Source organism: Crotalus tigris, unplaced genomic scaffold (assembly GCF_016545835.1).
Source record: "Crotalus tigris isolate CLP2741 ecotype Arizona unplaced genomic scaffold, ASM1654583v1 scf7180000018606.670481, whole genome shotgun sequence".
NCBI lineage: Eukaryota > Metazoa > Chordata > Lepidosauria > Squamata > Viperidae > Crotalus > Crotalus tigris.
Genome location: NW_024097102.1, coordinates 448,541 through 476,431, shown reverse-complemented (window position 1 = coordinate 476,431; position 27,891 = coordinate 448,541). Strand labels below are relative to the sequence as shown.

At 37.4% G+C, this 27,891-nt stretch overlaps 1 long non-coding RNA gene across 1 annotated transcript; it reads left to right on the top strand.

Moving 5' to 3' along the window:
* Positions 1–509: 509 nt before the first annotated feature.
* On the top strand, positions 510–27,253 carry LOC120313326. Its single transcript, XR_005558121.1, has 4 exons — positions 510–604; positions 10,533–10,625; positions 22,693–22,748; positions 25,300–27,253. It is a non-coding gene; the product is annotated as an uncharacterized LOC120313326 (long non-coding RNA).
* The last annotated feature ends 638 nt before the right edge of the window (positions 27,254–27,891 follow it).

Genomic DNA, 27,891 nt, shown 5'->3' with positions numbered 1-27,891 from the left:
TCTCATACATTCTCAAGTATTTTTGTAATGATAAAATATGTCCCTGATAAATTGGATGTCATATTTTAAAATTCACCTAAGTAGAATGATATGGCAAGAATTATTTTAAAGTTATACTGCCTCTTTCCGAGGAACAGTAGAGGGATATATGTTAGGTGTGTCAATTAACTCAAATGTAAATATGACATGTTTTGTTTTTTCTTTGCTGGAAGGCTTGTAGCTAAATCTTTAAGTCCAATGAAAAAGGTGGTGTCTGTGATGATATAAATTGATGTGAACTTTCTATCCGGCACCGACAGCCCCGTCCAGCAGGTCCACTTCTTCTGGAAGGAGAAGCTTCATTGTGCAGCTGCATTCCGGCCTGCATTTTGCAGTCAGGCCTTTCTGGAAGGCCTATGCAGCTGAGTACCGAGCTATGGATTCAATCCATAGCTCAGTCCTTGGCTGCAGAGGTCTTGCAGAACCGAGCTATGGATTGAATCCATAGCTTGGTTCTTGGCTGCAGTGGTCTTCCGGAAAGGCCTGTGACTGAGAAATGCAGGCATGGCTACAAAATATTACTCAGAAGAAGAGCTGGGCTGGTGAAGAGAGGCCTGGCTGCAAGGTAAGTGGTTGCGGGCCACGTGGGGCAGCTCCACACCCCCACCCGTGCCTAGCTTGATTTTTAAGTGTGTGACTCACCCCCAAACTAGATCTTATTTTTGGGGTAGGGCTTATATTAGGCCCACCCCCAAACTCAAGCTAGGGCTTATTTTCGAGGTAGGCCTTACTTTCAGGGAAACACCGTAGTTTCTGGGCAAGATATGTTTAACTTGTACATATTTTAATCTTCTATTTTATAGAATAGTATGCCTTATTTTAATTGTGAGGCTTCTGACACGAATAAACAAAATCCTATTTTGAAAATATATGCTTACTTCATTGTATCTGGAATTCAATATGTGTACCAGTTGTGCACCTTATACAAACTACAAAACAGAATAGTTTAGACAGAGCAATTTCTCTAGTAACTACTTGGAGCCTATTGAAGTCAAAATGTTGATTTAAAACAGGGGTCTTCAAACTTGGCCCTTTTATGACTTGTGGACTTCAACTCCCAGAATTTCTCAGCCAGGCATGCTTTTCCCAGAAAAAGTCCCATTATCTTCAATTGTAAAACAACATCCTTCTTGGTCAGTCCAAAGTTTGATGACTAACTTTAGTATTTTGTGTCATACAGTGAGTAAGGAGTTGCAAATTAACAAATGACTTCCTACATTGTTGGTTTGGCAGTCAGAAAATATTATCTAGCTATGCATATATATATATAGAAGTAGCTACTCTGATTTGTCATAAATAAGTCCAATTCCCTTTGTAACCATCAAATTGGAATTCAGAAATCTAGTTTTGTATAGTGGTTAAGGTACCAGGCTAGAGACTGGAAGACTGTGTATTCTAGTTCTGGCTTAGGCACAAAACCAGCTGAGTGACCTTGGGCCAGTCTCAGCCCTGGGGAAAAGGCAAGGATAAAACACTTCCAAAACTTTTGCCAAAAATATTGCAGGGACTTATCCAGGAGTCATTCATGGCTACTTTATTGCAGTAAATCCCATTGTTTAAAAAGTATTCTGAGAAGAAATACTTTCTTTTTCTGGTTCTGATGAACTGTTGTAAGTTGAGGACAAACTATAATAGATCTATAAGTACAAAATATAGTGGAAAGAAAGTTGATTGTGTAGGATCAGACAAAGGTTCTGCTTCTTAACCTTCCAGGTGTTTAAAAAAATAAACAAAAATATGTCCATACTGCTGAATCCCTCAATTTATTTCCTAGTTTTTAAGAATACAAAAAGGCTTTGAAGGCTAATTCTTGTGATAATTTTCCATACAAATATTTGATCAGGGATCTATATTGATTCAGCATTCATCAATAAAATGATAGCAGTGGAGAGAGGCAATTTCAGGGCTACATTAAATAACTGGCAGATGTTATCTCAGAACCTTTGTGCCGTATCTTTTTTAAAAAATCCTTGTTACCTCTCCCTGCTTTAAATGGAAGGAAAAAATGTCTTTGCCTACTCAAAAGAAACAATCATTTACAGCAGTATTTCTTAACCTTAGCAACTTTAAGATGTGTGGACTACAACTCCCATAATTCCTCAGCTGGCATGCTGGCTGGAAAGTTCCAGTAGCTGAACACATATTAATGCTGACAAATTGAGAAACACAATCTACAGCAACACATTGCTGTACAAAAGAATGGCATTGGCTTGGCTTTAGCATAATGTGATCTCTAAATTTTAGCTTCTGCCAAAGTAAGACATTTGGTAATTAATAATAACCAGGTTTTGCATAAAATAGTACATTTGCAGTGGAACAATATTTAGCATAATACTCAGCCTGGAGAGCAGAATGGTTAATTCCATTAAGAGTGGAATGGTAGTAATAGCTAAATATCTTTAATAATTGAATAGTACAACAAGCCAGTTCCACCTACCCACTATTGCTACAAAAACACATGTATTAAGTGAAATATGTATGTTTTTTCTAGTCTTCTGCTCCTCTTCAAAAGAGAATCCATTGAAGGAGGACAAAGGAAAGAGTGGGGTGAAATGGGACAGATATTACCTAGGCCAATTATATATGATAGGAACATTTTGATATATCTCCACTGAGAAGAATTATCAAATAACCTCTATTTGTTTTTGAACTCTTCTGATTCCATCTTAAAACACATCTGAGATTGATCTGGGCTGTTTTGCTATTTGCTAACATGGAGATCTTGTGAACATGTTACTTACATGCTTGCAAGTCTATAATTCACAAAACAACCACATTTAAGTTGCACTGGCCATTTTTGGCTAACACATGAAAAATTTAAAAAGCCAGCTAATCATTACTGGCATACTGGCCAGTTGCTGAGTGCCTCATCATCCTTCCTCAATTTCATTCATTCCTTTCCCTTCTTAAAAAGAAAAGAAGAGGGAAAATTGCTGGTGTTTCTGTGGGAAAACTTTTCTCTGTCTCCCAGGTTTCTTATGCAGACATAGTGGCTATTCTTTATTTGGCTCCCAGGCCCTCATATTACCTCAGTGAGATTGCAGGAACTGGAAAATGGGGCTGACCAAAGCAATCCACCCAGTCAGAGCACTGGATTTAAAATACAAGCAGTGAAATGCTGTTGCAATTGTGGTGACAGCTGCTTAAAATAATGTCCTGAGTGATGGTCACAATACCATTGATAAGGAAATACCTTGGCAGTTGGTACAATTACAGGTACCTAGTCCTGACTTCATCCTATCAAGGGCTCTTTCATTTCACTCAGTTATGAGTATTGCATCCCAATCTGGACAAAACTTTGAGATTTGCCCTGAGGAGGGATGTTAGCTAAGATAAAATTATTTAAGGTAGGGGGCAATGTACCACGGTACAGGGCAATCTCTGATCCTGTAATATCAGCATGATGGCTCAGTGGTTAAAGACGTTGAACTTATCAGCTGAAAAGCTGACAGCCCTGCTTCAAGACCCGAGCACTGTGTGACAGGGTGAGCTCCCATTACTTGGCCCAGCTCCTGCCAACCTAGCAATTTGAAAGCATGCAAATGTGAGTAGATAAATAAGTACCACTTTGGTGGGAAGGTAACAGTGTTCCATGAGCCTCAGCATAAGTAGTTGTGCTGACCACATGACCATGGAAAGGGTCTTTGGACTCACTGCAGCCAACTTACCATGGCCAACTCACCACAGGACAACTCTCTGCCAGACAGTTCAAAAAATACAAAAGTTAGATTAATTTCAACAGACCTGTGACCAATAATAATAAAATAAAGTCAGAAATATAAGAGTTACAATAATTTGTTTGAAAACGTGGTCACCAATAATAAAAAGTAACTGAATGAAATGATTAATACAGAATAGAATAGAATAGAATACCTTTATTGTCATTTGTATCTCACAACAAAATTAAGTGCTGTCCACAATGCACACTACATAAGTATACACACATCCTTCACATTCTATTCACCATTGTGCTGCCCCTAATATTGCACTTTAATGTTGCACTATACAGTAGTATTTAATATGGTTACAGCTATGGGATAAAAACTATTTTTCAGCATATTTGTCTTTGTTTTTTTATCCTGTACCATCTGCCAGATGGTAATAGTTCAAAAAAGGAATGTCCAGGATGAGATGAATCTTTACGAATGTTTTGAGCTTTCCTAAGACAGCAGGAACTGTACAGTTTGTCTGGGGGGGGGGGAGGAGGAAAGGGCAGCCAATAATCCTCTGGGTGATAGTAATGACCGTCTGGAGTGCAGTTGGCAAACCACACACAAATCCAATAGGTTAGAATGCTCTCTATGGAGCAACAGTAGAAGGTCACCAGCAGTTTTTCAGTTGTTGTTTCTGAGAAGTCTCAAGAAATATAATCTCTGCTGGGCCTTCTTAACCAATGCTATAACATGAGCACTCCAGGCCAGGTCCTCCTTTATGGTAACACCCAGAAACCTAAAGCTAGCCACCCACTTCACATGGTCTCTGCTAATGATCAGGGCTGAATGTCTGATCTATTCCTCCTATAATCTACTATAAACTCCCTGATTTTAGTGGTGTTGAGAACCAAATTATTGTCTCTGCAACCACTCCACCTCATCCTAGTAGGCAGACTCATCCCCTTTGGAGATAAGCCCCACCACTGTTATATCATCCACAAATTTAATAATAATATTTCTGGGATGAGTGGGGGTGCAATCATAAGTGTAAAGGGTATAAAGCAGGTGGCTCAACCCTGTGGAGAGCCAATATTAAGAATAAGGGCTGAAGAAATATAGTTGCCTAATCTAACTCTCTGAGAGCAGCCAGACAGGAAGTTCATAATCCAAAGGCAGATTGAATGTGAAAGTCTGAGGTTGACACGCAGTGTGTATGGAAGAATTGTGTTAAATGTAGAGCTAAAGTCTACAAAGAGCATCCTTATCTAGGTCCTCTGCTGCTTCAGATGAGCCAGAGCAGTATGGAGAGTGATGGTTAGGGCATCCTCTGTAGATCTTTTTGCTATGTACGCAAACTGGGGACTGTCGAGTGTGTATGGGAGGCAGGACACAATGTCCTGCAGTAAGTTGTCCCACAGTGAGTTGGCTGTTGGTTGTGCTGAGTTGTCCTTCTTCAGATAATTCTGGCTCCTTTGGCTAAAAAACAGAGATGAGCACTTCCCCTAGAGTCGACCTGAGATGGGAAATCTTTATCTTTACCTTTAATATCAGCCAAATCCTGGAAAGACTCCATTTCTGCAAATAAATTGGGATAAACAATGCTTGCTGGGACAAGAGAGAGTAGCTTTTTAAATTTATCTTTGAAACCAATTAAAACTAATTTGGGAAAAACAATATGGGAGAGAGAGGAATTCACACGGGAGTTACGGAAGTGGCATATATTGGACATAAAACAAACAAAAGGCCTAGGAAAAGAAATGGAAAAGGGTCAGCCTTACCAGACAGGTAGACCAGACAGGAAACACAACCAGATAAGCCAATTTTATTTTATTGTACAGCTACATTAACAGAATCTTGCAAGCCTGAAAGTACAAATTTCCTGCCATCTCCTTAAAGTTCGAGAAACTAGGGATGATCCCTCCTAAGCCTCTTACCCAGTCCACTATTCAGCTATGGGCTGTGTTGTCTCTTATCCCAAAGCAATATCTCTTCACCCACTTCCCAAGGTCTTTCCACATACCATTACAGGAAGTAAGGAACCAATAGAAATCTATGTGGATAGTGAGGGTGCTGAAGGAAGGGAGGCTAGCATAAACAGGGTTGTTTATGAATTGAACTGAAGAATGTGAAAGAAAATCACATTCTGGATTACATCCCATACTTGAATTGACTTCAGTAAACAATTTAAGGTCAACATGTTTCCTGGAATGTTGATTCGCATTTGCTTCCTCAGAAGCTGGACATTTGCTGTCCCCATCAGCTGAAGTTTTGGACTATAGTTTTTCTGGATAGCTATCTAATGATACTCCATGCAGTTGTGACTTTGAGGTTGTGAACCAGGAATACATAAGGGCACCTCCACATTTTAGAACAAGGTGGAAGGGATTTTTAAAGATTTTTAAACAGGTATTTAGGGAGATCTGAAATACCATCTGGAGTCTGAGTTCTAGGTAAGATTTGATCCTGTTTCCATGACAAGATCACTGGGGCAAACCAAGGTTCTTCACTATAACTAATTAATGAGCTTGGCTGGTTACTTGAAAATAAATCATATTTAAGTAACCATTAAGAGTGGGAACCTTTGAGCATCCAGATATTTTAGTTAAACTGGACTATAAACTGATTTGAGTATTTGAGAGTTTGATGCAAACTTGCCTGCAATTAAGCATCAGTGAGTAAGTGTATCTCTGAATAAGCATGTTTAGGATTGCTCTAAACAAAGGAACAAGAAAGATTCTAATATGCAAAGCTACTTGATATGCTTATTACTGCCTGTCTCAATGTACAGTGTAATTAATGCTTCAGTTTTGAGATACTGTGTGTAATTGTTAGCAGATTACACCAGTGAAGTTAATCAGTTCTTTAAATGATTAATTATAGGCTTTCACAAAGTCTCTTCTTTTAAAAAAGAAGAAAAAAAGAAAACATTGGTAGAGTTATTATGCTATGAGACAAAAGGATATCCTACAATAACTTTTAAGGTGGTAAAATTTATGGAGATTCATTGTTGGCAAGGCAACTAAATACTGAAGAGAACTCCTCTTATTTTTACTCTTTTCCATATCAACTCTTTATTTCAGAACACTTTTTCACTTTCACATACTCTGCTGAACTGTTACATATCTGCAGATACAGAGAGAAATATAAGAATAAGATTTTAAACAGCACTAATGTTACCTAGTGTTTGTATAGCACAGAAGTGTTCAAACCCTGCATGTAAATTAATTTCCCCTATAACAATTATGCAGAATAGATCAATATTATTTTTAACCATATAGTAAATTATTTTATGTTGGAGTTAGTGACACGATGACTTCTTGAAATTGGGGACTTTATCAAAGGTCACTTAAAATACAAGTTTCAAACCCAGATCTAGATCAGTTGAAATTAGCAATATCTATATCTATCTACTCAGAGATTAATCTCAATGAATTCAATTTGCTTTATTCCTCCATCAATGGCTATGGGATTCATTCATAACATAGTTGGCTTTCATTCTTACTTTTGAGTAAACCTGTACTCTAAGACTCTCAATGTTTACATCAAATGATACAGATTTCAGTTCTGTAGGATTCACTTATTTCTTTTTTTAACCTCTTCTATTGTTTTTAACACTTTATTAAATGTGTCATTCTGCATATCAGATCTATTTTTACTCTGATGGAAACAAATTTGATTATGTGCATGAAACAATTGCCAGCTCCTAGCTACCACATAAATAGACTTTTTCCATGATGATCTATCCCTAACCTGGTCTTTTAAGTCTTCCAATGGTGGATTGTAACTGAATCCATCCATCTTGCTACTGGATGTCCTCTTCTTTTTCCTTCCATCTTTACTAGAATTAGAGTCTTTTCTAGAAAGCTAGGTCTTTGCATAAGGTGTCCAAAATAGGATAATTTGAGTGTGATCATTTGTGCCTCAGATGAGAACTCTGTGCTGATTTGTTTGATGACCCATTTGTTTGCTTTCTTGCTATCCAAGGAATCTCAAGAGTTTTCTTCAATACCATATTCAGATTATCAATATTCTTCCTTTCTTGCTTCATTTCAGTCCAAATTTCAATTCCTTGTTTGTTTCAGGAAATCTTGCATGATTCTGGCCTTTGTAGGCATGGATATCATGGCATTTGGATAGCTTTTTCAAAGTCTCCATGACTACCCTACCAAGGGCTAGTCTGTGACATATTTCTTGACTGCTTGTTCCTTTATATGCTGATGATTGATCATGAATTGCAGAAGCTGTCTACCACCTTAATGATCTTCGTTGCCAATTCTAAGACTGACTATTGTGCTAGTGGTCATTAGTTTAATCTTCTTTTTATATAATTTTAAGGAGCACAATGGCTCAGCAGTTAAAAATGCTGAGCTTGTCAGCAGGAATGTTGGTGACATTTGGTACATAAATTTGTTTTTCTCTAGATTTGCTGGCAATAGTTTGGTTAGAAAATTTGCTGATTCTTATTTTGTTGGTATTTCCTCAGGTCTTCATGCTTCTGATTTGATAATTACTGGAGTGCTGATTTAATTCCATCTTCTACTACTAGAAGTTCTGATGTTGAGATATTTTCCCCATAATTTCAGGATATTCCTTCCAACTTTTTTTTTTTAAAAAATTCTGAGTTCAGAGATTTTTGGATTTTTTTCTTTTGTTTTTTTCTAGATCTGTTTCCCTATTTTGAAAGTTGGAGTTCACATAGCTGAAAGTTGAGAAACATTGCCCTAGGTTGACTAGGAATTCTGGAATTCTCCTAGCAAAGTATATTCAAAACTGACATAATGGTGATGCATGTGAAAACTGTTGAAGAACACAAATAAAACTCTCTTTGTGTGACTGTGCATATACAACAAACTTTTGATGCTTTTAAAAAGCATCAATATCAAAACAAACTTTTTCAGCAAAGCACCCAGCAAAGAAAGCATTATTTGTCATGGCTAACATAGGAAGCCGTTGTAAATTTTAGAAATAAATAGGAGGAACTGGCTTAAGTAAAAATAAGCAAACAAAACACAAATATGCCCTCTTGTTTTAGCATGGCCTCTCCTATTCAAAATTCCTGTCAGCTGTCTATAACCTTCTCAAGACAGTGAAAATTTGTCAGCGTGGAATTGGGTATTTCTAGTTTAACAAAGAGAAGGACGAGGAGGGACATGATAGCAGTGTTCCAATATCTCAGGGGTTGACATAAAAAAGAGGGAGTCAAGCTATTCTCCAAAGCGCCTGAAGGCAGGACAAGAAGCAATGGATGGAAACTGATCAAGGAGAGAAGCAGCTTAGAACTAAGGAGAAACTTCCTGACATTAGAACAATTAACCAGTGGAACAACCTGCCTCCAGAAGTGGTGAATGCTCCAACACTGGAAGTTTTTAAGAAGAGACTGGACAGCCATTTGTCTGAAATGGTATAAGGTTTCCTGCCTGAGCAGGGGGTTGGACTTGATGACCTCCAAGGTCTCTTCCAACATTATTATTATTGATCATCGCACAGTCAGCCAGATGTTCAGACTGGATTTGGCATTTTGTCTACCTATCGAGTCCTTACCCAGGACCTGGGATAGGCAGATGTGGATGTTTGATGGTATTACAGATATCGTCTCAGGATGGAAGCAGTTCCTAGTAAGGCCGCCTTTTGCAATTGACTAATAGCGAATTTGTCAATGCCAATGGTGTTCAAGTGGTGCTCCAGTTGTTTTGGGATTGCACCCAAGGAGCCTATTGACTATTGGTACTACCCTTGCTTGCTTTTGCCACAGTCTTTCTATTTCTATTTGTAGGTCTTTGTATTTTGTTATCTTCTCCAATTCTTTCTCTTCTATTCTGCTGTCTCCAGGCACTGCCACGTCCACTATCCAGACTTTTTTGTCTTTCTTATCGACAATTGTTAAGTCTGGGGTGTTATGTTGCAGGTGCTTGTCTGTTTGAATTCTGAAGTCCCAGAGCAGTTTAATTTTATCATTTTCTATGACTTTCTCTATTTTATGATCCCACCAGTTTTTGCTTACAGGCAAATGATATTTTTTGCAGATCTTCCAATGCACCATTGTTGCTACTTTGTCATGCCGCTGCTTGTAGTCAGTCTGTGCAATCTTCTTGCAACAGCTTACCAAGTGGTCCACTGTTTCTTCAGCTTCTTTGCATAGGCGGCACTTACTGTCTGTTGCTGTCTTCTCAATTTTGACTTTGTATGCATTTGTCCTTAAGGCTTGGTCTTGTGCAGCCAGAATTAGTCCCTCGGTCTCTTTCTTCAATTTTCCTGCTCTTAGCCATTGCCAGGTTTTATTATTATCTGCTTTCCCAGCTATTTTTTTCATGTATTGGCCATGTAGTGCTTTGTCTTCCCATGCCTCTATTCCAGTGGTTCTCAACCTTTCTAATGCCGTGACCCCATAATACAGTTCCCCATGTTGTGGTGACCCCCAAGTGGGTGTGGCCACCAATAAGAGGGAGTAGGACAGCTAGGGAAAGGGGAAAAAAATGGCGGACAGCGTGGTTTGGTGACCCCTGTGAAATGGTCATTTGACCCCAAATGGGGTCCTGACCCATAGGTTGAGAACCACTGCTCTATTCTGTTCTTCGTTTGGTCTTTCTTGTAGGCCAGTTTGGTCTCTCCAGTAGTTAGTAAGCCTTCCTGATATACTAATTTCAGTGCATCTTCATCATTGTTCTTCAGATATTCTTCCAAAGCCATTTTTTCTTCTTCAACCATCTGATGTAGCATTCCACGCCCACTTATTTGCCTTGGTAGATAAAGTCTATCAATGTCACTGCGTGGATTATTATTATTATTATTATTATTATTATTATTATTATTAAATGGGTATTACAATTGTTCTCATTCTAGCCTGCATGAAGAATGAAGACCCTCAAGTTGGGAAAGTGGTCCAATCAATACTTCAAATAAAGAAAGAAATGGAAGGGGTGGAATATAAATCATGTAAGTAACTTGAAAAAGAGACATCCCCTTCAAACAAATAGCTTTCCTCATCTTTCCAAAGCAAGCATTTTTGATTGTTAAAGAAAAAAAAGACATTATTGTATTTGTATATTGCATTATGGAATGATCGATTATATAAGTGCTTTGCAGATCAAAGGGAGAGATGTACTATAAAATGAAGGAGAGGGTGAAGTCGTTGGAGAAGCTAAGACCACCCAAAGAGTCAGCAGCAGTGTTTAGAGTTTAAAAGCTGGAGTTTACTGCTTCTAAGTTACTGCTTGTGCTCACTTGCTAGTATTTAAGGATCTAATCAGCTGAAATTAGCAGATTTTTTTTAAATCTTAAAGTAAGTAGGGAATGTAATTCTTTTCTCACCAAACAACCGAAGGTCTCCCTCGTATGGAAGGAAAGTCAGAAGAATCCTTCTGCCTTGTACATCCTTCCACATAAGAAAAAAGATCTCAAATAAAGGTCTCAACTACCAGACATGTACATAACACAGATAACAGTGGTGATGGAGAAGAACTGCTGATGGAAACCACTGCTGTTTAGACAGCAGGAGAAATGGAAACAATACATCCAGTTCTCAAACTTTATTTGAAATCTACTGCTACAAAACTATAGTCTGCAGAAGCTACAGTCAACCCCTACAGTTCTCAAACAACACAAACTACTGTGGACTCAAAAGCATTAACTAACTTAACAGCAGCCACTAGTTAGTACACCCCCAAATCCCTAGCTGTGGCCATTTGGAACCAGGCCATAGAACTGGTGAGCAAGTGAGCGCATCCCGACTTGCATGAGCAGTGGGAAAAAGATTGCAATCACTCTATTTGCATGGGTGGAAGGTATGTGCATCTGCTGCTCACACAAATGGAGCTGAGCACGCACTTGCCCGCCGCTTGCACAGAACCATCCCCTCCCCCGCCCGGCTGGACCACAAAGCTGGAAAGTTTGGGGAACTCTGATCTAACTATATCTACAGCCATGATACTTAGTTGAGACCAAGTATTTCTTCAGGGTTTAGAGGACTGTTCAGAAGAAAAATTGCCCTGTCAACTCTTGCCTGGAAGTGGATTGGGAGCCAATAAAATTAATGGCAACATGATGCATTTTGCTCAGAGTAAATTCAAGGCTGAAACATCAATTCTGAATTTTATGTGTTCTCCTGCAGCTTTCTGAAGCTAGTTGCTATGTTGCTGGGCAAGCCCTGATAGAAATTCTTTGTTTAGTACTTAATTGTGGACTGATAACCATATGCTAAATAAATAAACGGCTGATATTTGGACATATTGTTCTGGTGCGGAGTATGCATGCATGTATATACCTTCAAGTCACCAATTTTCTACAGGAAACATATATAAAACTAATAGGGAATTCTTCTGAGGATTCTTTTGAGCACTGAATGAATCTATGTACTGCATCAGTTGTTGCATGGTGAGAAAAACAAATTTTATAAATTTGTTAAATTTGTCAAATTTCTATGCTGCCCAAGGGTGGCAAGTTATCCACTCTAGAAATCAGAGGAATAGGGGGAATTCAGCAGCTCCTCGGAGTATTGATACCAGGACAAAATAGCTATTTTTGCCTTTACATTAGCAAGGGAAAAGCTAGTTTATATCTAGTTAGTTTATATGTGCAAGTGAAGGACTGGGGATTAATACAAAACTTACCTTTTATAACAGTGTTCAAACTCCTGAGCCAGGATTTGTCTAACAAGCTAGCCTCTGTTTTCATACTATGAACAATTGATGGAAATTACTAGGTAATTCTCAACTTATAACACGAATGGACCAGAATTTCCATTGCCCAGCAAAGGGTTATTAAGTGAGTCATGCTGATTCTACAATCTTTTTTGCCACCGTTGTTAAGTGAATCAGTGCTGTTGTTAAGTGAATTGTGCTGTTGTTAAACAAATCCAGCTTCTCTCCTTGACTTGCTTGTTGGAAGCCGGCTGGAAAGACTGCAAACAGTGATCATATATTCCTGGGATGCAGCAACCATTGTAAATACATGCCTGTTGCTAGATGCCCAAAATTTGATCACATGACCAAGGGGATGCTGCGAGGACTGGTCATGTTACTTTGTTCAGTGCCATCACAACTTGGCCACTAAATGAGTGATTGTAAGGCAAGGACTATTTGTAAGCTAATATTATGAATAAGTGAAATAATTACAGTTTCACTCTGATTTTCGTATACTATAATTTCTTCTAAAAATGTAGCCAGATTTCATTTCCTTTGCCAAGAAAATAGTGAGAGCTATATTGAAGCCATTACTTAGGAGCTTCACATACAGATAGACCTGCTAATTTATTTTTCTACAAGCAAGGAAATGTCAGTGTTGCTGCTCTGCCGTATTAAGTCTGAATGAATTCAGGTTTTGACAAGTAAACATGTTTTGTTACATCTCTGAAAGTGCAAGGAAGTCATGCAAATGCATCAATGTCTGCTTGAAGAGCTATTTGGAAATAACTAATGTACAGCTTCTTAAATAATTGAGACAGTGCGATATTTCTATGTCTCTAGCAAAAGTGGCCAATCTTAGCAACAAAGCAGAGGGTGGAGATCTCTCTTTCTGACTTTAGTTCAGAAACGAAAATATGCTGATCTGCTCGCTTTGCAGTAAAGCCTGGGCATCACTTGATAGATTATGTACTTCAGTAGTCAGTGAAATAAATAAATGACTGATAAGTAAATAAACTGAGTACTGAGACTGATCCCTTAATGATGTTATCACTAGCCCAATAGTACACAAATGTAGAAAGTGACAATCTGTTCTAAATGCAATTGAGACTCTGGATTTTTCAAAGAAAATTTATTATAATTAGATTTATTTTTATACAATCACCCTTCTGAAGAAGAAATACTGATCACGCCTTGATTTAAACAACTTAGTGATACCACAAGTAGTTAGAGAAAAGATTATTGTGGCCAGAATTTATAACAACAGAACTGGAATGGCGCAGAGGATCAGTTCTAGCTGAAATGGATGATCAAGGATACAGTAATTCTGTTTCCTGCCTGTACTGCTAAGAGTGGAAGATGTCCAGGAACAGAAGAGAAGGATGCCAGTGATTAGTAAAAATACTGCTGTTTAAAATAAAACTTTAAAAATTGGTTTACATCAATTGATAGAAGTAAAGCATATAGCTTTTCTTGCGAAATAATAATGAAATCATTTATACAATTCACAAAAGCATAGTAGTAGTAAACATTCTCCTAAACAAGCATACTAAAGATAATCTCATAATCCTAAATCTAAAATTGTAGGGTTGTGTATTTTTTTTAAAAAAACTGGTGTTTGTTATTAAATTTCAAAATACAGTAGTAGTATTTGAGCAAACCACTAAAAATAGAATACTATATAGTTTTTGAATAGGGCAAGTATTTAAGGTACATTATTTAAAAAGAATAAATACATTCTAATAAACATGTAAAATTTAAATTTTGCATAATCCGGGCTACCTCTGATCTATAATTTCTAACATGGTGGTTGTCCTTTCTAGGTTATTGTGGTCTATTCCTTTCTGAATTGAACATGACTGTATTTATTATGTCATTACTCCAAGTCACATGGTTTCCATGGAAAAATGAATTTTATTGGCCATTGTTGGTAGTCAGAGGATGTTAGTGGTGTAACTGAAAAATAGAAGAGAACTAAGACTAAGGAGAAACTTCCTGACAGTGATAACAATTAACCAGTGGATCAACCTGCCTCCAGAAGCAGTGAATGCTCCAACACTGGAAGTTTTTAAGAAGAGACTGGACAGCCATTTGTCTAAAATGGTATAGGGTCTCCTGCCTGAGCAGGGGGATGGACTAGATGACCTCCAAGATCCCTTCCAACTTTATTATTATTATTATTATTATTATTATTATTATTATTATTATTATTATGGATCATCGCACAGTCAGCCAGATGTTCAGACTGGATTTGGCATTTTGTCTACCTATCGAGTCCTTACCCAGGACCTGGGATAGGCAGATGTGGATGTTTGATTGTATTACAGATATCGTCGCAGGATGGAAGCAGTTCCTAGTAAGGCCGCCTTTTGCAATTGATTAATAGCGAATTTGTCAATGCCAATGGTGTTCAAGTGGTGCTCCAGTTGTTTTGGATTGCACCCAAGGAGCCTATTACTATTGGTACTACCCTTGCTTGCTTTTGCCACAGTCTTTCTATTTCTATTTGTAGGTCTTTGTATTTTGTTATCTTCTCCAGTTCTTTCTCTTCTATTCTGCTGTCTCCAGGCACTGCCACGTCCACTATCCAGACTTTTTTGTCTTTCTTATCGACAATTGTTAAGTCTGGGGTGTTATGTTGCAGGTGCTTGTCTGTTTGAATTCTGAAGTCCCAGAGCAGTTTATTTTATCATTTTCTATGACTTTCTCTATTTTATGATCCCACCAGTTTTTGCTTACAGGCAAATGATATTTTTTGCAGATCTTCCAATGCACCATTGTTGCTACTTTGTCATGCCGCTGCTTGTAATCAGTCTGTGCAATCTTCTTGCAACAGCTTACCAAGTGGTCCACTGTTTCTTCAGCTTCTTTGCATAGGCGGCACTTACTGTCTGTTGCTGTCTTCTCAATTTTGACTTTGTATGCATTTGTCCTTAAGGCTTGGTCTTGTGCAGCCAGAATTAGTCCCTCGGTCTCTTTCTTCAATTTTCCTGCTCTTAGCCATTGCCAGGTTTTATTATTATCTGCTTTCCCAGCTATTTTTTTCATGTATTGGCCATGTAGTGCTTTGTCTTCCCATGCCTCTATTCTGTTCTTCATTTGGTCTTTCTTGTAGGCCAGTTTGGTCTCTCCAGTAGTCAGTAAGCCTTCCTGATATACTAATTTCAGTGCATCTTCATCATTGTTCTTCAGATATTATTGTTATTATTATTATTATTATTATTGGTGAAGAACAAATGATCTGTTTTGTATAGGAAAAGAAGAATCTACTTTCTAGTCACAGATGTTAACCCAGATTTTGAAAGATCTCACAGTAGCTGGAATGTGCTTTGAAATCAAAATAATGCTGGGGTTAAATCCAAAGGTGTCCTTCTATCCGCTAAAAACCCCTGCTCCACTGATGGAAAAGGTATTTTCAATTTAGCAAAAGAGTGCACCATTGGCCATATTGAATAAAGCAAATAAAGTATTTGAACTTTAATGAAAACAAATGCAAATATCTTTGTTTAAGAATTATTTATTTATTTATTAGACTTATATACCGCTTTAAGTGCAAGCACTCTCTAAGTGGTGTACACCAGTAAGCAATGTATATATATATTTACATTGCCCCCAACAATCTGGGTCCTCATTTTACCTACCTCGGAAGGATGAAGGCTGAGTCAACCTTGAGCCGGTGAGATTTGAACCGCTGACCTGCTGAACACAGTCAGCTAAAGTGGCCTGCAGTACTGCACTCTAACTGCTACGCCACCTCAGCTCTATTAGTCAGAGATACACAGAGATACCTAGTGTTAAATGTGAAGGTGAAATGAAGATCCCTGATTCTCACAGCAGGAACAACCCCTTGGTAAATAAGAAATAAATGCCAGAGAATGTCAAGATCCAGTAAAGAAAAGGCAAAAGTTTGTTGGCTGAAACATCAGGAAAAAAAGACCAAAATCTGAACCTTGGGACTAATGAGAATGAGAGAGAATGAGAGAGAGAGAGAGAACAAGTTCTACATTTGCTGCTAAATGTCAAAAATATATTGGGATAGTAGTTCATTACATACTGAATATAATGAATGTGAAGTCATCAAAATGATAGAATTACACAAAGGTCAAATGCAATTTAAGGCTGCACATCAATCTGATGCACATCACATGGCTTACAAAGCAATAGTTCTGCTAAATTCTATATTTGCCAAACCCTTCTCAAATATTTTGTTCATTTCTGACCAGAATTCAAACAATCAGCATCACACTAAGAGAAAGTGATAAGGATGATCAGAAACTGCAAAATTGAGAATCTGAGAGATCTATATATTTAGCAAAACAATTGAGGAATAGTCTTTTTGAGCATCTGAAGTGACATTACACAGAAGAAGGTCAAGATTTTTTCTTTAACAATTAGAACACCTCCTAGAGTCACTGAAAATCAGCAGGTTAATAAATAAAAATAAAATAATTCCATGACAGAGAATTTGCTTTAGGAGGGCAGATTCTGAAAGAATGCTAGAGAAAAATCTCCTAATAGTAAAATCATTCTGATAGTAAACCAATTCTTCAGATATACAGTGGATAAATTCAAATACAGGCTGTTATGAATATTTTAAGTGGATTACAGCACCAAGGTGGGTTGATAAGCTAAATGGCCCCTCCCAATTCTTTGATTTCCTATTAATTTTTAATCCCCCAGATATACTCAAAATTTATTCTAGAAATTTGGGGAGGCTACAGAGTGGGAGAAGATAAAGGTCTCATGACATTTGTTTTCCAGCTCTGGCAACTTACTGTAGTATTTCAGACATACAGTATTTTATTTAGGGCTTCCCCCCTCCCCTGCCCAGGCCTCTCTCAAATAAAGCTTAGTGTTATTAATCAGATGCCATTCTGGGACCACATCATCTCAAATGTACAAAGTTCCCTTTTAAATAAATACTTTTTGTTATTTTTAGTAGCACCTGATCCAGATCTAGACATTATGTACCTTTTCCTAAAAATATCAGTTCAGATCATTGTTCATCTTTCTCCTAGCTTCTCCTCCATTCCCCAACCAATCACTTTGGGAACTGAATATTTTCAGAATGCAAAAATCCTCATACTCCATGAAATATGAGCGGTTGACCAAGAGAATATCTGAATGTTATGGGTTTAATATTTCAATTTCTTATGTCAAGGGTTCCACGGGCTAAAATTTGCAACAGTTAAGTAGTATGACCTTCGCATTAGTCACATGAAATTCAGTGCCCAGATGACAGTGTTTGTATAATAAATATTTGTTCATTGGTTTCGGGGGGGGGATAATATGATTGCATCCTACAAACATGGACAAACGATCCTTTTTATGTGAATCAATTAGTTACCCATGATTTTAAATGATCACCAGCAATCTATATAAATCACAATCCCAGAATGTAATAATTGATGCCACTGCTAAGTGGAATTAGAGACAGAGCATCATTATTTCTTTTTCATAATTGGAAGCAGGCACAACCACTCTTAAACAGTTTGCTTCTTTTAGTTGCCTTAATCAGCTTTAATCGAAATATTGCATGGTTGGAATTCCAATGACATGACATTGAAATGTCTACCAGAAAGGCTTTTCTTTAATAAATGATCTAGGGCAGTGTTTCTTAACCTTGGCAACTTTAAAATGTGTGGACTTCAACTCCTAGAATTCTCCAGCCAGCATTAGATGATCTTTAAGATATGTATTTAGGAAGAAGTTCTCTTTTATTTTTTCAGAGAGTACCAAGGACCTCTCATGTCAACCCTGAGTACAAATATTCTCCTTTATCATCTATGTGTTCCAAAGCAGTGTTCCATAACCAAACCATGCTTCATATATGTGCAATTCAATTTATAAAATTCTCAACAACTGCCACACAGGCTAAATTCACATACCTGGAGATCAACCATACTGAGAAATGCTTCTGTATTGTGTGGTTGGGGAAATCCATCCCCAGCACTGGATTGCTTACACAATCCAGTGCTGGAAGGGTTGATGTCCTCCCCAAGTACTGGATGAATGAAGTTTTACCAGTTTTGTATCCTAAAGGATGCCATTTATAAGTTTGAGTTGCTTCTGGATCCATCCTTGACATTGTCCATTCTTGACTAGTGCCTACTGTGGCATGAAGCATCTTTCACCAAGTCAGATTCATGTGTCAGCTATGGGTCACTACAATAACCCATTATCTAGATTATTATATAAGTCCAATGTGTTATACATGGGACTATCAAGTACAAGTGGTCCTCAACTTACAACCACAATTGAGCCCAAAATTTATGTTGTTAAGTGAGACATTTCTTAAGTGAATTTTACCCCACTTTACAACCTTTCTTGCCACAGTTGTTGAGTGAATCACTGCAGTTGTTAAGTTAATAACTCAGTTGTTAGATCAATCTGGCTTCCCCATTGACTTTGCTTATCAGAAGGTTGCAAAAGGTGATCACGTGACTCTGGGACACTGGAACCCTCATAAATATGCCAAGCATCTGAATTTTGATCACATGACTATGGGGATGTTGTAATGGTTGTAAGTGTGAAAAATGGTCATAAATCACTTTTTTCAGTGCCATTGTAACTTCAAACAGTCACTAAACGGACTGTTATAAATTGAGGACTACCTATACTTTCTGGAAGTGGATGACACAGCAGATTGCTCCAGTTCTTTGCGATTTTCACTGGCTCCCAATTAGTTTCTAGTTCAATGTAAGATTTTAGGTTGAACCACTACAGCCCTTCATGGCTTGCAACCACAGTAGGCCGAATAATGCCTTTCGCTATATGTTCCTATCCATTCTGTAAGATCATTTTCTGGGATCTATTTATTTTATATTTTCTACTGAATTGTGTAGCTTATTTTAAGGTAGACTAATTCATTGCTTTAACCTATTGGATTTGCCTTTTTGCATTTAGAAATTGTCCTAGTTGGACTAACTTAGGATTGTGAACATGAGCAAACAAGACAAAATCTTCAACATTTCAAAGATTTCAATAAAAACACTTTAAGCGCCTCCTTGAATGCAAAGAATACAGGGGCCACCACACCTCTAGAAAAAGATATTTCATAATATGTGGGAGCTATTTCCAGGAAAAATAGCTTCCTAGTTCAGATTCCATTGATTCATGGGGCAGGAATCTGTAGCAGGATTTCCTTTGATGTTTGAAGTGGATGGGTATAGTCATACTTGGTAAGGCCCTTTCAGGTGTATCCTGTTCTTTGTATAAAGCAGTGGTTCTCAACTTTTTTAATGCCGTGACCCCAACCGGTCGTAAATCGAGAACTACCCAACCGGTCATAAGTTGAGGACTATCCAACCGGTCATAAGTCGAGGACTTTCCCTGCCCAGGAGCGCCGCGCATGCGTGGTGTTGCCCCCTGCGCCGGCCGAGGCGTAGCTGGCAAGCAGCAGAGATGGTGCAGGCCGACCACCGGCTGGGCCACCAGCTGGCCCAACCCAAGGGAGGTAAAGCACCCGCAGGGCCCCACGCGCGCCAGCAACCCTCCCTGCGCCCGCCGGCCTCCCACCTCCCACCCCTGGCCCTCTTTTACTTACATTTTTAGTAGTTATTCAGCAGGAAGGGGTGGAAACTTCCAGACAGCTCGTCTTCGCTGCAGACAACTTGCAGCACCCTTTGCAGAATGGGACTTTTGGCGGGCTCAGCAGGGCAGAGACAGTCTGGACAATTCCTATTGGCTTTTGAAAGCCAATAGAATTAGACTCTATTCAAGAGAGTCTATTCTATTAGCTTTAAAAAGCCAATAGAATAAAAGGAGTAGCACAGCTAAGGAAAAGGGGAAAAAAATGGCGGACTGCGTTGTTTGGCGACCCCCGTGAAATGGTCGTTCAACCCCAAATGGGGTCCCGACCCACAGGTTGAGAACCACTGGTATAGAGTTTGGACATGATAACTAGCTCTCTGAATTGGGCTCAGAAGCTGACTGGTGGTCAAATCAGTCAACCAACAGGCATAAAGTACTGGCTATCCTTGACTGCACTCTGTTTTGCCCATTCTATACTAATTGACCTTGCTATCTTCGGGTGACCATATTGCTGAAATCCAGTTGAAAGTTAATCAGGTTTTCATTTTCCATTGCCAGGGCCATCAGTATACGTTTTAAAGAAACAGATAATTTCTTAATTCTTTCTGCCAAAACATTACTGAGTATGTTGGGCTGCTTATCTCCAACTTTTAAGTAATAAAAGGAAAGGATGTGAGTTTTTGGTGAGAAAAAGGGAGCTGCTGGAATACCTGATAACAAATCATCAAGTTAACTCAGGCCTCCAGGCCAAGGTTTTTCCATGCTTTCTATATTGTTTATATGTTATTGATGATTGCGTCAAGGACCTTCTCTAAAATAGTCATAGTCCGTTTTAAAAGAAACACTCTCTCTTCTGTCTCTCACATTGTCTATTGCAAAACATGCGTGAACAAATGTTATTCTAAATAATAAATGCAGTGTATTCACTTAAAAATAAATGCTGGTCTATACTCCTTGTTATATATTGTTATATATTGGACTGCATACACTGTATTTCTTGTTTTCAAGTGTATTTGAAATGTGCTTCTTTCAATGTTCCAGCCACCAAGTGATATAGACGTGAGAGCTGCATATGCCAGAATAAACATTTAATACATCAGGAATGGGGTTCGTAAGAAGTATGTGTGCTAAAATGAGAAGAAATGGGGTCAAAAATAATAGTTGCTGAAAGTGTGTGTTGAACACTAAACTGAATGACCAGTAAAAGAACTATGTTGAGAAGATTTTATTATATAGAAAGAATGCTTGATTATCTAACAGCAAAATAAAGGAAGACTGAATAGGTTGAAAGGAAGGAGAGACAAGGTTGAATGGAGTTGCTGAGATCCTCACAACAATGGTGAGAACTTTTGAAGAATAAGATGCATAGTGCTTAGAATGCAGTATTGCAGGCTAATTCTATCGACTGCCACCAGTTTGATTCTGACCAGGTCAAAGTTGATTTCAGCCTTCCATCCTTTCAAGGTTGGTAAAATGAGGACCCAGATTGTTGGGAGCAATATGTTGACTCTGTAAACTGCTTAGAGAGTGCTGTAAAGCACCGTGAAGTAGTGTATAAGTCTAAGTCTTATTGCTATTGCTATGCACAAATTACCATATGGACATAGTAGAAGCCACAGTGGTTTGCAAGACTCAAAAGGTATGGCAATTGCTGATGTTGGTGTAACAATGTATTTTCTCTCATTTTCTTTTGTCTCATGCCATGTCATCCATGCCATGCCATATCATTAATTCTGTTTTCTATTTCTCATTCCTTTTCTTCACTTTACATAATATTCCTTACTCTGAAGGGTAATACAGTAGAATGATGCAGGCGTATTGCAACAGTTAAAGTTTTAAATCTAGCTATGTTATTCAAAGAGGAAGGACTGTCCATCTCTTTGTCTGTTTACCTGTCTCTTCAATTTTCTTGGCAAGATTTCACAAGTTGCATATAAAATGTTTGATAGGCTACATTCACTGGAGAATTAAGAATGTTTTTTAAAAATATTAATAGATATTCCTCCTTGAGTAATGACTAAGCCTGTTGAATTCAATTATGTGGTTTTTATTTTAATATTGACCACAAAATTCACCTTCAAATTGCTATTTTTTAAAATGTGTATATTAGCTAGACAAAATATCTAAACCATAGCTATTACTTATGCAAAGTAATTCCTTTTATTAATATACAAACAAAGCATAAATTATATATGCTGTTACAGGCCCTTTGGACAGGCATAAAAATGAGTTAATTAAAAATATTATTTCCTGATGTATGATATAAATGCATACGTATATTTAAATAACAGTTAAAATAAACAGGTTCAGATTTATTTTATTGCTGTTTTAAAGCAATATTGTCCTTTTAAATGGCTCCAAATATAAGAAAAATAAAATTCAGACTATACATTTCTAGAGACTACAAATAATCTAAGTGAATTTCATATAGAAAAATAGACAAATAACAAATTATAAAGATATATTGATGTTAATTTGAAGTTATTTCAAATTACATATAATTCACTATTCTGTTTGAAAAACTGTCTGAAAAAAGCAAATTAAAATAATTAAAACATTCATTGTATAAAACAATATGTGGATGTTTTAATAATTTCAGAAATATGTGAAATATAATTTTTTTTAAAAAATGCTTATCTGCAGTGAAATCGGCAATCCAATTTTATAATACATTTTTTTAAAAAAAAAATAATGTTGGTAATTTATCTGATATGCCCAATTGTGGTCATAAATTGAGGACTACCTGTATACAGAACAATTGTATCATATTTCATCACAAGAAACTTTGAAATTTTTCTTGAATAATGCTAGTTGCCACTTATTTCTATCTAATGATGTTTCATTTTCAGGCATTGACTTGAATAATGCTGAGCCTATTTTCATGGAACAAACATCCCAGGGAAAGGTGAGAACAATCTGAAGTAGCTTCCTGTTTAAGCATACTGTAATTTAAAGAAGTAAAATAGGTGTGATGATATTTTTTTTCAAAAGTACAGTTTTAAAGAGAAATATTGAAGCTATATCAATTTATCAGATGTGCATTTGGTGGTATGCTACAGTATATAAAAGGGGAAAAAAACTGGAGCTGCTATTTCTTTATATGTATAATTTATTCAGAGTGATTTGTGGAATTATTTTGCTAAAGGGATTTGGATTTTATTTGACTCTTGCTCTGTATTCTTTCCAAAGCACAGAAGCAGCATTCCATGTGATTATTGAGGGTCCTTGTTTACACTGAATTGAAGACCTGTATGCCATTTTTTAATAGGCTCAAAAATGTGGCACTGACAATACATTTCTGACTTTATTAGCTACAGGGGAGCACTCCAAGCCCAATTTTCTAGAATGTTGTGCAACACTTAAACAATAGATTTTAAAAAATAACTCTGAAATGCAAGCCAACACAATATTATTTTAATTGTTGTGGTCTCTTTAATTTATTCCAGCAAGTTCTGTATTGCCATATATGATTTTTCAGTGAAAACAAGCAAATGAAAACAAAACAAAGCACCAGCTTATTAGAAATACCAAAACTTGGCAGTAGGCTTTCAACATTCTAATGAAAAGGTTTAAAACATTTGGACTATTGCCTACAACTTTCTGTTCAACTTGTGGGCTGGTGGGTGGTGAGAGCTGAAGCTGCTGAGACCAGAGTTGAAAATGAAAGAACCACATTTTTTACTCTTTCTAAGTCAGAATACATTTTTTTGATACCCTTCTAGTTTTTTTGTTTGTTTAGCAGAAGGATACATGTTTCTTGTTGGCTTAAATTGACCTTCCCCATATTTGATTGTGAGCCATCATGTGATTATCAAGTCTTTATAAGAGCCATGGTGGCACAATGATTAGAATGCAGTATTGCAGGCTAATTCTGCTGACTGCCAGCAGTTCAACTCTCACTGGCTCAAGGTTAACTCAACCTTCCATCCTTCCAAGGTTGGTAAAATGAAGACCCAGATTGTTGGGGGCAATATGCTGACTCTTAAACCACTTAGAGAGGGCTGTAAAGCACTATGAAACAGTATATAAATCTAAGTGCTATTGCTGTTGACCACACAGATAAATATTCTCCATGCCAATCTATGCTTAACCTGGTCTTTCATGACTCCCAATGGTGCATTCATTGTCACTGTAACTGAATCAATCCACCTTGCCATTGGTTGTCTTCTTCCCCTTGAGTGAGACTTCAGGGATTCATGGCTGTCCACAGTACTCTCAGGAGTCTTCTCCAACCCCAAAATTCAAATGCTCAATCAATACTGACCGTGGGATCCATTTTTAACACCATTCCTTATCTGTACATCCCTGTTGGTTTCCAATTTCTTGATTAGTTGATTGATCAGGCCAAATTATTTATTTTACTATTATGGTTCCTGATGTCACTTTTTCAAATTAATTTAAATTATGTCTTTTAATTATGTCATTCAGCCTTTACAACTCTTGTTACATTAAGTGAATGGGTGGAGGATTGTATATTGAAATTAAAAATTAGATATGCTTTATTTGGTCTCCATACATGGGAATCTAAAGATCTGAACAATATTTCCAATTTCTTGAAAAATATTTGCACAACACATTCATATATAGGATATATCCAGAGCATCATGTGAGGTTTCTGAGACTGATTTATTTAGGTATTCACTAAGAAGGTCAGATCTGATTGATTGATTGATTGATTGATTGATTTATGCCTGCCTGCCTGCCTGTTAGTTGTCCATCTTACCACAGGGTAAATCTGCTCTTATATGTAAAATATTTGTTTCTAATTTCTATAATTCAACTACTTTCTAAGCACATGCTAAGCCTTCTTATCTAGCTAATATATCATATTGTTCAAAAATTGGACACTGAAAAAAAGAAGAAGTGAGAATTTATATAGCATGGGATAAAATAACATCACTGAGGATCTGGCTTCCTTTGAACTCACCAACGGTGAGAAATGGATAAGTGATGGACCATGCACATAGCTTGAAAGAAAAAAAAAAAAGCTTTCAAGTATATGCACAGAATAAAAGCAAATATATGAAACTAGCATTTAGAGTAGAACAGTACCATTTTAAACAATGCTTTGGTTGAATACTTCCTCTGCCCTATAACATTAAAAATTCAGGGATTTATTTATTATACTGCAGTGACTTTTATTATATTTCCTTTAGGATGAGCTTGACTTCTGCTAGCTATTGTATCTGGATTTGTTCCATTATTTATTTATTAATAGCATAAGACAGAGGTACCTTTGTCATTCTCTTCCTTCAGGGTGCGCTTTCCACTGAATGGTATCATTGACAGTCCCAAAATACTAAACTGCAAAGGAAATCCCATTAAGCTAAAACTAAAGAAATGACATTATGGCCTTCTGGTGCATGCACCCAACCCATGAGCTCCTATGGGGGGCACCCAAATAGCTTGAATTTTGTTGGTTATTACTATTGCTAACATAGCCCTTTATGTTTCAGGTTTAAAGACAGCTACAAATTGTGTGATGCTATTGTGGAGCTGGGAGAGCCATACATATCGGAGCAACACCTTCTAAACAACTTGATATTAGCTTTCCTGTAATACCCTTACAGCTGCTCGAAGTTAAAAAAAAAAATTATCCCCCAGCTGAATAGGCTTCATGATGGAATGCTGACAGGGAGATTTAATATTATTTGACTACACCACGAAGCAAGCAACTATAGCCCTTGTAAAATGGCTAGCTGACTGGCTGCCATTATTATCCAAGCAATCTAAGTAGTTATGTTTCACACTACAGGGGTGTTGAGCATAATAGCGCTGTCTAGACTCCATGCCTACAAAAAAGAGAGATTGCCTTTCCTTCTGTTCTTGCTGGTCAAGCCAGGTTAATAATGATTGACTTAATGAGAGTCATCTGACTTCTAACCTCCGGAGAGGAGAGACTTATTTGCCAGGATGAACAATATTATATTCTTTCAACAGAATGGACTGATTTTATTTGCTTGAGATGTTTTTATCTTTCTCAACTGTTATAGGGCCCAGAATAAATTGGCAACTATGTATGCTTGCTAATATGATTATAAAGAAGACAGGTTGTATTGCTTTTATCATAGCTCAATGTTCTCTTAATTGCAGGTACTGAACCTTTCTTATTCTCCTTCTCTTCTAATCACTAACGAATATCCCAGTCTTTTCATGGACAGGTGGTTTTGTTTTGTATCACACTTCAGCAATATGCTGAGGAAAAGAATGAAGAGTCTCTTTTGGAAATGTTGGAGTGGTGCTTTGCTTTTCTTTAACTTGCCCAAATACAATTGCAGGCCTGTATTATTTGTGACTAAAACTACTATGAATAAAAAGCTCCAGTAGCTCTGCAAATTATATTATTGTATTATTGTATAATTCAAATCATTTAACAGAGAAGATTTTTCATCACGTACAGATATAATAGTAATCTCAGCTTGTCCAACACACAGCTGGTCTATTCTGGAAATGTGCATTTGTAAAATTTGATACACAACCTCAATAATTTGTTTTATTTATTAAATTTGTCTGACATCTATCTCTCCACCAAATGACTCTAATAATTATTCAAAGCTATGAGAGACTCAAACAACTTATGACTCCATCTTCAAAGTTACAACTTCTGTATTCATGTGATCACGTTTTGCGCCTTTTGCCATTTTCTACCAAAAACAATCCATTGGATAAACTAGATTAGGACTTAGTCCCATGTGTAACTCACTTAGCAGCCAAAAATCAAGTCTGATCATGTGGTGACTTGAATTATGATTGCAATGACTTATTATCAAAATTTCAGGCTCAGTTGCAATCATAAGTCTACCTACAACAGGGGTGTCAAACTGCCGGCCCACGGGCTGGTTTCATCATACTGGAGCTGCATCCACCCCATTGCCGGCAATGGCGAAAAAGCTGATATGTTGTGCAACGTCATGTGACGTCGCAAGTTTGACATGTCTGACCTACAAGGTTTCAGAAGGCACATGCTCCTAAATAATGAACACACATGGATAAACTCTCAAAGAGAATCCAATATAGGTTTGGTAATATGCTAACAATGGGGGCATGCTATGCTATAGGTGGTTGGCTGACTGAGAGATAAAAGCCTTTGTGACCCAAGCAATTAACCTTATATTAACATTTTGACAAAGGTCATCTATTCCCAATTTGCCTTTAGTTTTCCATTTTATGAGAAGATAGAGCAGCTGTCAACTCTACAGATGAGCATGGCTGCAGCCATTTTTTCTTCTCATTCTAGGTTGCCACATAGAACAGATGAAGGGGGGTTGCCCAGGTGCTTCGTTAGTCAAAATAATCTTTTGTCCCATGGGAACCAAGGTCATCAGCTGCTCCGGAGACTAGGGAGCATTGCATAAAAAGCCCGCCAAATAATCATATTGGGGAACATAGTTGCTTGCATAGTTTTATGGGTGGGACATTTAACTTTGTATTGGGAAATTGCTATGTGTGTCTCCAGATTTGGTTTCACTTTTGATGTGCCAGTGCTTTGTAACTAATAAACATGTTCTTTGAGGAATTCTCAAGCCTCAGAGTTCTGCTTTATTCTTCTCTGTCTGTCGGAACCATGACAGTAGCATTAATCTAGTGTCATCAAGGATTGGGAAGCAATGCAGCATTTCCTTCTTAAAAATCTGTGTTTGTTTTAAATTCTCATTTGGTTTTCTTACATAAAAACTGAAAAAAACCCCTGTGGTCTATAGTAGCTACATTTTAGAAGCTTGCAGAATTAATTATATGGTATTTGAAAATAGTTTATGACTGCATAGTTATTTACAGATGTTTTGGAATAATCAAGAGTTTTGCTCAATTCCCTGCTCTACTTGTGAGCATAACCATTTTTTTCATTCCCAATAGTTATGTTCAGCCGATAGCTGTTGATGTGAAAAGCCAGTAAAGGCATAGTTAAGTTCCTTTTTAAGCAAATTAACAATATGGATTTTTATTTCTCAATTTGTCTATATATTGGTTCTCTGCAAATGAAAAAGGATATCATGTGTATATGAGAAAGGTATTTGGGGGAGGAAAGAGAGAGGAAGAAAGGATCTCAC